Here is a 12,015-nt window from a genome sequence, read left to right on the forward strand (position 1 = left end):
TGTTGGCCTTTATTGCAAGGGGGTTGGAGTACAAGAGTACAGAAGTCTTGCTGCAATTGTACAGGGTTTTGGTGACACCACACCTGGAGTACTGTGTACAGTTATGGTCTCCTTAACTAAGGAAGGATATACTTGCCTTAGAGGCAGTGCAACGAAGGTTCACTAGATTGATTCATGGGATGAGAGGGTTGTCTTATGAGGAGAGATTGAGTAGAATGGGCCTATTCTCTCTGGAGTTTAAAAGAATGAGAGGTAATCTCATTGAAACATGTAAGATTCTGAGAGGGCTTGGCAGGGTAGATGCTGTGAGGCTGTTTCCAGTGGCTGGAGAGTCTAGAACTAGGGGGCATAGTCTCAGGATAAGGGGTCGGCCATTTAGGACTGAGATGAGGAGGAATTTCTTCACTCAGAGGGTTGTGAATCTTTGGAATTCTCTACCCCAGAGGGCTGTGGATGCTCAGTCATTGAGTATATTCAAGACTGAGATAGATAGATTTTTGGACTCTAGGGGAATCAAGGGATATGGGGATCGGGTGGGAAAGTGGAGTTGAGGTCGAGGATCAGCCATGATCTTATTGAATCGCGGAGCAGGCTCAAGGGGCCGTATGGCCTACTCCTGCTCCTATTTCTTATGTTTTTAAAGGTTGCAATGAAGAGAGAAGTTAAAGGTTAGGGGGGAAGGAGGGACCACCTGTCAATTAGCAAGCTTTTCCTCCAAAAGTGTGAGAGGGGCTAGAAGAGCTTCCTATCATACGAGAATTTGTACATATGATAATTATACCATTAAAATATAGCCAAGGCTGTATTGTGGTAACTTCACTGTTTCATGTCGTCACTAGATCGTATAATCACTTGGGAACTTCGACAAAGATCAGCCTTTGTACTACATCACTGGCATTGCATGTTGCACTTACGGCCCATACCTACAGATCAGAACATAGAGGTTCATGACAAGGTCCCTCAACAGCTCCTCATACAGAAAGTCCAATGAAGTGCATCTCCACACTTATACCAGGGAGTTTGGTGGAGTAAAAAATGGATCCATGGGGAGCTCCTTTGATGGCTTGGTGGGTCATTGCACGGAACGGCACTATAATACGCTTCTGGGGAAAAGTATAAAATAATGTATAGTAGTTGAGGTTGAGACAATTAAATCCTTGACGAATATCTTGCTGGAAATGGGATTGTTGATTACATGTGTCATCCAAGAGTATCAAAAGTTCCATGTGACACAACAATTCCTGTACTGTGGAGAACTATCTGTGAGGGACAGCAAGACAGGAGTGAATAGCAAACTGTAAATAGTGAATATTCTGGAGTTTTCCACGATTACCTTTAGGGATCCTGAGTGTTTCTACAGTACTTTTCTTCAGGAGGCTAGATGGATGGGATAAAATGGCCCTTTCTCATCCTGTGCTTCATGTTCGTCTTTCTTGCAGACACATTCAATCGTTCCATAAATAAATCTCGTTTTGCATTTCATTATCTGAATACCTTACATCTTTCAAATAAAATGGAGCTGTTTTCAGGATTGTTTGGTTTGAGGAGCTCATTATTTTAATGATGGCTCTGAAATTGAAAATCACAAACTGTGGAGCCTCAAAGGTCATTTTGACATTTCACAGACAATAAGGGGTTTTCCAGAAAATCCCTTCTTCCTCACATTGTTGATTAAATGTATAAATATTATTAAGAAAGATAAACATATTGTACAATTTTATTAAAACATATTAAACGGATCGTACCTAGTTAACAAAGGCACAGCAACTCTTTATATACAGCAGTCCCCTGCTTTCTGCTGCAACAGGTCAAACAATTAAAATTTCTTAATGGGTTTCTAGTTCATCTCTCAAGACTAAAATTAAATTAAATTATTATTTTTGACCTAGACATTACCTCTCCCACATTCTCTCCCTCCTCCGAGATATTCAAGCTCAACCTGGCCCACAGCAGATCACTGCAAATTGCTAAATGTGATAATTGATCATATTTCTGGCTGTAGTTTTTCCACTCACCGGCAGAAAACTTCTCAGCAAATTTTTTGGGTTCAATAAACCTGTGTTATTACAGAGATTCATGCAATTGTTGTGATGTACAGGCCCTCCTCCGGGAACGCCTCGATTTAAAAATTTTCACCTTGTTTTCAAATCCCTCCATGGCCTCGCCTCTCCATATCCCTGTAACCCCCTACAACCCTCCGAGATCTCTGCGTCCCTCCAATTCTTGCCTCTTGCGCATCCCCGATTTTAATCATTCCACCATTGGCAGCCCTGCCTTCAGCTGCCTAGGCCCTAAGTTCTGGAATTCCCTCCCTAAACCTCTCCGCCTCTACCTCGCTCTCCTCCTTTAAGACGCTCCTTACAACCTACCTCTTTGACCAAGCTTTTCGTCACCTGTCCTAATATCTTCTTATGTGGCTCGGTGTCAAATTTTGTTTGATAACGCTCCTGTGAAGTGCCTTGGGACGTTTTACTACGTTAAAGGTGATATATAAATGCAAGTTGTTGTTGTTTTTCATAGCTATCCTTGAATATTCCAGGTTTATCTCAGAAACTGCACAGACCCCAGCTCGGCCAGCAGGAGGCAGCCACATCTCCCTGACACCCAACGGCGCCATGACAACACAGATCAGTGATCAACTGGCAGGAGGCACTGAAAAGCTGCTTATTTGCAAAGAATGAATGTCACATTTGGCTTCTATGATTGAAGTTAATGTAGTGTTAATAACTACTTACTCGCAAATCAAAAATGGAAAATGATGGAAATGTCGCGCGGACTTGCGCCTTATCATATCGTCAAAAAAATACTTCACGCACAATTAATTATTTCGAAGTGCAGTGACTTGATATGTAGGCAAATGTGGTTGCCATCTTGTGCACAGCAAGATCCCTCAAACACCAATGAGAATAATCAGCTGCTAATCTGTTTCGTTTTGGTTGTGTGGGTTGAGGGCAGAATGTTGGCCGGGTTTGGACCCTTCATCAAAACACACCCAAAACATCAAGCTGTCTTTTCTCTTTCAGATGCTGACCGACATGTTGTGCCTTTCCAGCACTTTGTTATTTCTGATTTCCTGCATTCACAGTTTATCCTTTTATCTTTGCCATAAAGGTCACATTGGTATGTCAATCATACCTGCCGCTCTGGAACAGGTCAACTTGTGGTACAACTCATAGCACTGGGTGAAGTGGGCAAAGCCAGCAAAGTTCTACTAATGGGGTGGTGAGGGCCACGACTGATGGTGAATGCGGTTCGATACAGATCAGTGCCTATTAATTTTGTGTGGTTTAAGACCTGATGCTGTGCCAATTAGACAGAGGAGATCCCTGGCATTGGGCAGTTGCCTGGCAACTGGCATTAGGCAGTTGCATGGACCATTAAAGAAAGAAAAATCTTGCACTAAAGTTGCACCTTGTCCCGTCTTCAGGATACCCTAAAGTGCTTTACAACCAATGGATTACTTTTGAAGAGCAGTTACTGTTATTATATAACCAAATGTGGCAACCGATTTGTGCACAGCAAAATCCCACAAACAGCAAATAAACGAATGACCAGATAATCCGTAGGCTCAATGTATCTACAGGCTGTTCCGTATTGAATGATCTCCAGGGAACAGGTCTTTGTGGCACTTGTCAAGTCTACATGTTGAAACAATGTTAATGAAAGCACAGCTGCATTGGCAGGACTTGTTGGTCAGTTGGACGATGACAGATTTCCCAAGTACGTTCTGCCCAGCAAGCTCAAACATGGCGTGCACTCATGGGGTAGGCTGAGCAAGCATTTAAAAACATACTGAAGCTCTGACACCCACAACTAGCAGATCAGGCAGGATGGCACTCAACATCTTGATACAGATTGGACAACTTTGAAATTCAGCACCCTCAACAGCAGCAAGAAAAGCACACGCTGTGGAAACAGCAACAGCAAAGTTGTTAACACAGGGACGTTCTCAGTCTGCAGATAACCCTATCCAACAATTGGATTACACAGGCACGAGCAAGTCCATAGAAAATGAAGAACTCTCAATCAATTATTTTGTGATTGAAGGCCTATCAATATTAATTAATTACCAACCACATGGGACATAAACCTGTAATCTTTGGCCGTTTCTGCAGTCAAGTTGTAACGCCACTGCGCTTGTCATTTGCTCCTATAATTCCTCAGGCCTAATGTCTTAATTACCATTTAATGACCTTTCTTTGATGTCATTCTGTATTCAAGCTTCCCACACTAATGGGAAAATTTGCATTTCTTTCGTTGGACCTGCTCGTCACACATGAAATGGTTAGTTTATAAGATTGAATTTCTAGGACTAGCTATTGGTCTGCTTTCTCTTAAGGGTTGATATGACTTAGCGTTATGCAATAATCAGCTTACATTACTTCAACCAGAGAATGAACAGAGGATGAGTCATGGGCAAAGGTAAAGGTTTATTACAGGTGATAGTACAGGTGCAATGATACAATACAGGCTCAGTGCAAAAGGAATAATACAGAATGAAAGTTCACAATTTTATCTTTGCATTATTGGAATCACAAGTCATTAGATAAAGGTCTCCTTGCCTCAGCTATGTTTCCAGAGCTCCCTATGTTTCAGGCAGTAAGTGTACTGAGCCAAACCAACCAGGAAGATCCCAGTTTGGGTCCTTGGTTTGTTTTGAGTTACTTGTGCAAAAAATTGGTTTCAGCATTCCTTGGAAAGAGAGGGCGACTATCAGCCAGGATTTATGCCCCCGATTGCTATTTGATGCCCCCTGCTGAAAAATGGGCAATGTGAATGTTGGGTGAGGACAGGATTGGGCTTGGTCTTAATGCTCCCCATAATTCAATAGTTGGCTGGTATTCAGTGTCTAGGCTCACATGAAGAATGGACACATAGGTGAGAGTGGAGAGCACATGGTACGCATGGATCGATACCCCAGCATGGGATGCCACCTTCAGGAGATGAAGGGAGATAATTGGGGTAGGGCTAAAATACCCTCCAGGATTAGGAAACTGTGGTCTGCCTTTAAACAATGCAACAGTTCATGCCCGATAGTCTGGTCATTTGGTCACATTCAAGGTTGTTGTGGTGTATGCATGAAATCCATCCTTTGTGTATTCTCTGGTTATTTTGTGCACATTTGAACTGCCATAATTTAGATATTCAAACTTTTGATGTATGCAGATGACCCAATTTGTATGAATCATCTTCAACAGATTCGCTGACTCAGGTCCTCACCAGCGACTTGTCTGACTCCCAGTTGCCTGTCAACATCAATTGGCATTAACTGGCATTAAGATGAGAGCCTTGCTTCTTACAGTACACTGAAAGGCTGCTCCACTTTTGAATGTTACTATGGGTAACACACCATTAACTATCTCCTACTCTACCTCAATCATTCCCAGGAAACATTACAGAACTCCTTCTCTCCCCCAATCTACAGGCTTTTAAAACCTAAGCTGAGCATCACTTAACCACTCCACCTTGTTTTATCTTACCTTCTCTCCTACACTTTTCAACTCTGGTCACACAAAATTGGCAGTGCTTGAATACTTTAAATGCTGGCTGTGATTCTAGTCTCCAACTTGTATTCCAAGAAGCAGATCAGTAAAATAGATAACACTAATTGCTGCAGAATTAATGTGTCACGGAGTTTGTGACCTAGAAATTCGATCACGTCTGGAAACGGGCGTGGAGCTCGTTATAATGAGCCAGGCGCGCATCCAGCGCTACCCACGATGCTTATTAGTTGGACATATGAAGATAGGAAAAGGAGGAGGCCATTCAGCCCCTTGAGCCTATTTCGCCATTCAATGAGATCATCGCTGATCTGTATCCTAACTCCATCCATCTGCCTTGGCTCCATATCCCTTAATACTGTTGGCTAGCAAAAATCTATCAATCTCAGTTTTAAAATTATTACTTGAGCTAACATCTACTGCTTTTTGTGGGAGAAAGTTCCACACTTCTACCACCCTTTGCGTGAAGAAGTGTTTCCTAATTTCTCTTCTGAATGGTCTGGCTCTTATTTTAAGTTTATGCCACCTTGACTCCCTCACCAGTGGAAAAAGTTTCTCTCTATCTACCCTATCAATTCCTTTCAAAATCCTAAAAACCTCAATCAAATCACCCCTTAACCTTTTATATTCCAGGGAATACAAGCTTAGTTTATGTAATCTCTCCTCATAATCTAACCCTTAGAGCCCTGGATGCCTGTTGGCGGTGGTGGGGGGAGGGGGAATTGGGCCTCCTAAAGGGAAGGTTGTCAAAGGGCTAAAATGGGTGGACAAGATACTGAGATGGCATCCAGGTTCTTGGATATAGCATTGGAGGCTTTGGTACTGGCTGTCAACAGGAGGAGGGAGATCCTTCCCACCTCCCCCACCAGGAGGCGTAGAAAGCCCTCCAGGTAACACCTCTGCCGCCAGTGGGAAGAGGTCGCTGAGAGGAGTCAATGGCCAGGAGCTTAGCTTCCAAGGACATGGCTGCAATGCCACAAAAAGTTGCCACGGTAAGAATCTTACCTCTCAGCCCGCCTGCCCACCCTTTCCCCTCTGGAGGAAGGCGTACTGGCCATCACAGGCAGGGGGAGAGTCATGGCCGTGGCGAGTGGCAGCGCTGGAGGAGATGTCGCACAGGGTTCCTTCACCCCTTATCCTCTTTTTCCATTCTTACTGCTATCTCACCCCACACAATCTGCACGACACACTGCAGCTGCTTTCAGCGGCCACTCTCGCTGCTCTCCCTTCACACTAAACGCTAACCCTTGTCCCTCTCTTTCATTTCAGTGGCCCCTGTGCCACTGAGTGTCCGTGTGGACTCTTATTCAAATATTATGATAAACGTGTTTAATACTTCCAGCATGCACCCTGGATGCTTACCGAGGGGCCTGATCCAATATGGCACACTACTCACCATATTGGACCCTTGGGCACCCTGTAAAACAGGTGGAGCGGGATCTGATTTCCAGACCCTCATATCTGACCAGCCTGATACTTTATTCATTAATTGCTGAGCCCATTGATTATGCAGGTGGTGTTGTCTGATCCAAAGTTTCACCGTCACTATTGCTTTACACAGGAGCTGTCACAATCCTGCTTGAAGCAGAATCCATTTGTTATCAGTGTAGCTAATGTGGAAGATTATAAATACTGCTGCCTGAGTGCGGAGGTATCTCCACACAGCCACTCAGACTCATGAATGTTTAAATGACTTGGGACCACAAAGGCAGTGTGATTGACTCTTTTCTCATAGATCTGCCACTCAGCACTGGTTGATGCAGAACAGAATTCTTAAGGAAATGAATGGTGCAGCCTTTTGCACTGATGCTGCAATTGCCCACTGTATACAGTCAACAAATACAACATCAGTGCAAGAGGCATTTTAAAAGACCAATGGGGAAACAAGCTTTGGGGCAGAGGGGAAAGGGGATGAAAAGGGGATGGGACAGGAAGGAGAGGGGGCAAAGGCATCAAAGGCTTAGGAGAGGGTGATAGGGGGTGAGCGGAATGGTGGGAAAGGAATGCGAAGGATATGGAGGGGAGGGTGGTGGAGGGGGAGGGAACAGACAGAAGCAATGGGCCTAACGGAAGGAGATGGGGTGATAGTGGGAGAATGATTTCGGGGACGGGAAGATGATGAGGGTGAGGGTGAGGGAGGAGAGGATGAAGGCACCATTATCCTCCAACTCTGCACCCCAGCATACTGCTGGACCATACAACTCCACCTGCTTCTAGCTTCTGACTACCGTCCTTGTCATTATCCTCCTGCCCACCCACTACCCGCTGGTACCAGCTGCCCACCCACCTAGTGGCATCAGTCAGCAGCATGGAAGGATAATGGCAGGGGTGGAAGGTAGGAAGGGAGACCAAGAGCAGACACAAAGGTCAGACTGAGGGGGGGGTCCAGTTGCAGCAGGTCGTGAGGCAATACTGGGGGGTGGTGGGCACATAAGAGTGGGGGTGGAGGAGGTAGAAGTGATTCCCTGCCTAGATTCTTCCATGCTCGCTGACCTTGGGACCCCGAACTCTCTGCGTTATCAGATTGTGGGTCTCCCTTTTCAGTGCTGCTAGATGCTGGAACTAGCTTCTCCCCAGTGCTGCCAAACCCCAGGACATCCCTTGAGTCATTTTAAACACCAAGACCCTTCCCCAGTGCTACCATCTGCAAGATTCCCACCCTCAGTCCTGCGAAATCCCACAATCTTTCCCCATTGCTGGTAAATCCCAGGATCCATACACTCCTGCTGGCAAACTGCAGGACAACCCACTTTAGTAGTACTACACTACAGGAACCTTACTCTCCACGGAAGTCCAGGACCTGCAAAAACTTCCACCACTTTTATGCCAAGACCCAGGACCTCCATCCCAAAGTTTCATACCACCCCCCATAGAACCAAAGTCCACCTCCATTCCCCTCCCACGCTCCTAAACACAAAGTTCCTATCTTTAAATTGATATATCGTCCGATCATCATGTGCCATTTGCTGCACTTTGAGATAAGAAAAAGATAAAAATTGAGTACATAGGTAAAGAAACCAGCATACCCTCTGACTCACTGTGAGCTATATCATTGGAGATCTGTTAGTAAAAGTGTTGCATCGGTGTGTACTTCCTGTCAAGTAACATTTACTTCCTGTAACATTTTCATGTCATGTCTAGTTCTGCTACTCTTTCCAGCCATGATGAAACATAATTACTCATTTTACTTACCCTGATTGCGTCTTTCACGTTTGACCTCCAAGGTAGGTGGCGCTGTTGCTCACAAACAACTAAGTCTATCAGCTGTGACTCCAAGGTACCGCGATGCTGTTATCCAAGTGCCATCCACCTTCGGACTATTAAAATGCTGTCTCCTTCTTCTGCACTGCTTTCGTCACCCCTTATTCCCAAATTTCCTCCCCATCACTGCTGCCACTATCATGACCCCTGACCTCTTCCAATCTCAAGCCTCAGAATTCCCTTGGAGTGGCAAAAGCTGTAATCTGGCTGGCACTGGGAATTGGATTCTAACAGGAGGAGGAGGAGTTCTTGACAACGTTTCCCCATCAGTGATCTGGGGAAACCTGCATTTTTGATTTAAATAACTACTCAGCTGTATCTTAAATAATACAGATTTCCCCAACGGCTCAAGAAACCCTTGAAAGAAATTCCCCCCTTGCCTGGACATACCACGAGCACCCATACCTACATCTCACTACTAATCAATACTGCGCTTTTATCAGTCGTACCTTGTAACCTGTGACTCCAGTGTTCCTGAACTCAGCACCCTCTCCCCAACAGAAGCACAACCAGCATCCACTCCCAATGCTCCCATGTCCAGCATTCTCCTCCCCAATGTTCCACACCCAGATCCTCCTTCCCAATGCTCCCACACCTCACCACTGTCATCCCTTTGCTGCCATACCACATTCACTCTCTCACTTCTGCCACACCCAGCAGCCCCATCCTAGTGCTCTCACACCCCACCACCACTCCTCCTACAGCCAGGATTGCCCCCATATTGATATCTCTTTCCTGCTCTTTCCAACCTTGATGCCCGCTTCCCAATGCTCCCAAGTACTATACTTTCCCTTGCCAATGCTCCCACACCTTGTAATCACCAGTCCAGCACCTTAAGACTTTTGAAACCCTCCAAAATGCTCCTGATTCCCATTTCCAGACGCCAAGACCACCCTTACAACACAACCCCCTCAACACCCCAGTACTGTCACACGTTTCTTGTAACCAATTTCTTATCTTCCTGCAAAATTTTCCCTGCTATCTTCCTATGTGTCGGAGGCTTTAAAAACAGTGAAAGATAAAATTAACCTCATAGTTAACGGAACTGAACTTTTGACTAGCAATCAAGGACACTGATTTACAATTTCAATCAAAATATGTATAAAATTATAAAACTCAAGCTCGAAATTATCACTATTACTCACACTCCTACAATACTGTTTTACAAAAACAAAATTTGACTGATTACTGTAAACTGGTGGTCCTGTGATTATATCCTTTCTTCAATAGAGATAGAGTCAGAAGAATTCCTGTATATTAATGGTTTTATTTATATTATAAATCCTCCTTCCTTTATTCTTCTGATTAATGTGATTTTGAAGCTTTTCACGCTAAATTGGATTGATTTTTCTCCCGCCCAACCCAAGCCACGTTCTGACCTGCTTCTTATGAAAACCCTTCCAATTTTGGGCCTTAGGACCAGTATGCCAGGTGCTTTCCAGTCCCTTCCTAGTTCAAGCCTCTGGCCATGTTGGTGCATGCCCCTGCTCCACACCTCCCAGTATGTTCCCAGTACTGGCCTCCAGCTGCCCTCACTGCACCAAGTCTGCCTTCACTCCCTGTCTTACAGAGTGCTCTAATTCAGGCCTCTGAACCTGCTTGCTGTTCTAGACTTGCCAATGCTTCCCGCTTCACAGTTTGCTCCCAGACGAAGCCCAAATGTTGTTCCCCACTGTGCTTCCCCACTATTTGCTGCCAGCAAGCCATTAGAAGCTTCGGTTTTTAATTATTATGTTTTACTAATTGATCTAGTGTATTGTTTCACACAGGGAGTCAAGGCCAAGTGTAGTCTTCAGGTGAAACAGAGTTACAAGCCATGGTGAGTCTCAACCAAAAATTTGTGAACGATGTTGACTTAAGATATCATCTGAATCATCTCAATTGGATTTTAGTTTTACGTCATTAATTTTTTTTTATTCATTCCCTCCATTCAGTCACCATCTATCACAATGTCAATACCTGTTCTTCAGCATTGTTCAGTGTCTGAGTGTGCCAGCTCATGCTGCAATCATGACTACCTCATTCTCCATCATAGTCAGTAGATAATTATCTATCACTGTCTGACTGTAAGCACAGGAACAATTCAGAAATGCTACCTATCCAAGGCAATTCATCAAAATTATTAAAATGCAGAATTTCTGATAATTACTCCATTCATGTTAGGAGTACAGACTATTGAATGCAATTTTTTTGTGGTCAATTCAAGTTCATGTGCATATATTATTTAGGCATGTGGACTGAGGCTAATTTTCTTGCACTCCACTCGGTCCCCAGAGCTAGCTTGGTTAAGACTTTGAAGAAATGTATCTTAATCGGTTATCACGGTGCTAAGTCTAATGTTCCCTCTCTACGTTTCATTTGAAAACTAGCAGATCTGCTGAGGCATCGTTCACGACTAGTTGAGAGTCTGCAGCACTGTTGTGATGTTTAGCTGCTAATCTGGCCTTCGCCTTTGCGGTTAATAGTCAAAATTGGCAAATCAAGATAATTGTAACTACTTAGAAACTGCTGAGGTCAATCAGAAGGCAGTTGCAACTGCTTTTAACATTCAGGCTGTAGGTCAATGATGAGGTTTCTCTCTCTTTTGCTAAGACTAGTAAATCCCTCCTTGCTCACCGTTAGTCAGAAGGTATGGTATATCTTTTAGTTATAGTTGTAATAGGCTGAGAGAAGTTACAGTGCCCCCCCTGGAATCTAACTCCATATACCTCCTTTGGCCCATATCCCTTAATACCTTTGGTTGCCAAAAAGCTATCTATCTCAGATTTAAATTTAGCAATTGAGCTAGTATCAATTGCCGTTTGCAGAAGAGAGTTCCAAACTTCTACCACCACTTCTGTGTAGAAATGTTTTCTAATCTCACTCCTGAAAGGTCTGGCTCTAATTTTTAGACTGTGCCCCCTACTCCTAAAATCCCCAACCAGCGGAAATAGTTTCTCTCTATCCACCCTATCTGTTCCCGTTAATACCTTATAAACTTCGATCAGATCACCCCTTAACCTTCGAAACTCGAGAGAACACAACCCCAATTTGTGTAATCGCTCCTCGTAACTTAACCCTTGAAGTCCGGGTATCATTCTAGTAAACCTACGCTGCACTCCCTCCAATGCCAATATGTCCTTCCGAAGGTGCGGTGCCCAGAACTGCTCACAGTACTCCAGGTGCGGTCTAACCAGGGTTTTGTATAGCTGCAGCATAACTTCTGCCCCCTTGTACTCTAGTCCTCTAGATATAAAGGCCAACATTCCATTAG

The 12,015-nt window shown here is 44.3% G+C and overlaps 1 long non-coding RNA gene across 1 annotated transcript in view; it reads left to right on the top strand.

Annotated features, from left to right (window-relative positions):
• LOC137301157 (uncharacterized) overlaps positions 1-4,274 on the top strand; it is a 239,109-nt gene extending 234,835 nt beyond the window's left edge. Inside the window, exon 4 of the long non-coding RNA XR_010958235.1 lies at positions 2,540-4,274. This is a non-coding gene — a long non-coding RNA (uncharacterized lncRNA). The remainder of the gene's footprint in view (positions 1-2,539) is intronic.
• The last annotated feature ends 7,741 nt before the right edge of the window (positions 4,275-12,015 follow it).

The sequence above is a fragment of the Heptranchias perlo genome, chromosome 32 (assembly GCF_035084215.1).
Source record: "Heptranchias perlo isolate sHepPer1 chromosome 32, sHepPer1.hap1, whole genome shotgun sequence".
Taxonomy (NCBI): domain Eukaryota; kingdom Metazoa; phylum Chordata; class Chondrichthyes; order Hexanchiformes; family Hexanchidae; genus Heptranchias; species Heptranchias perlo.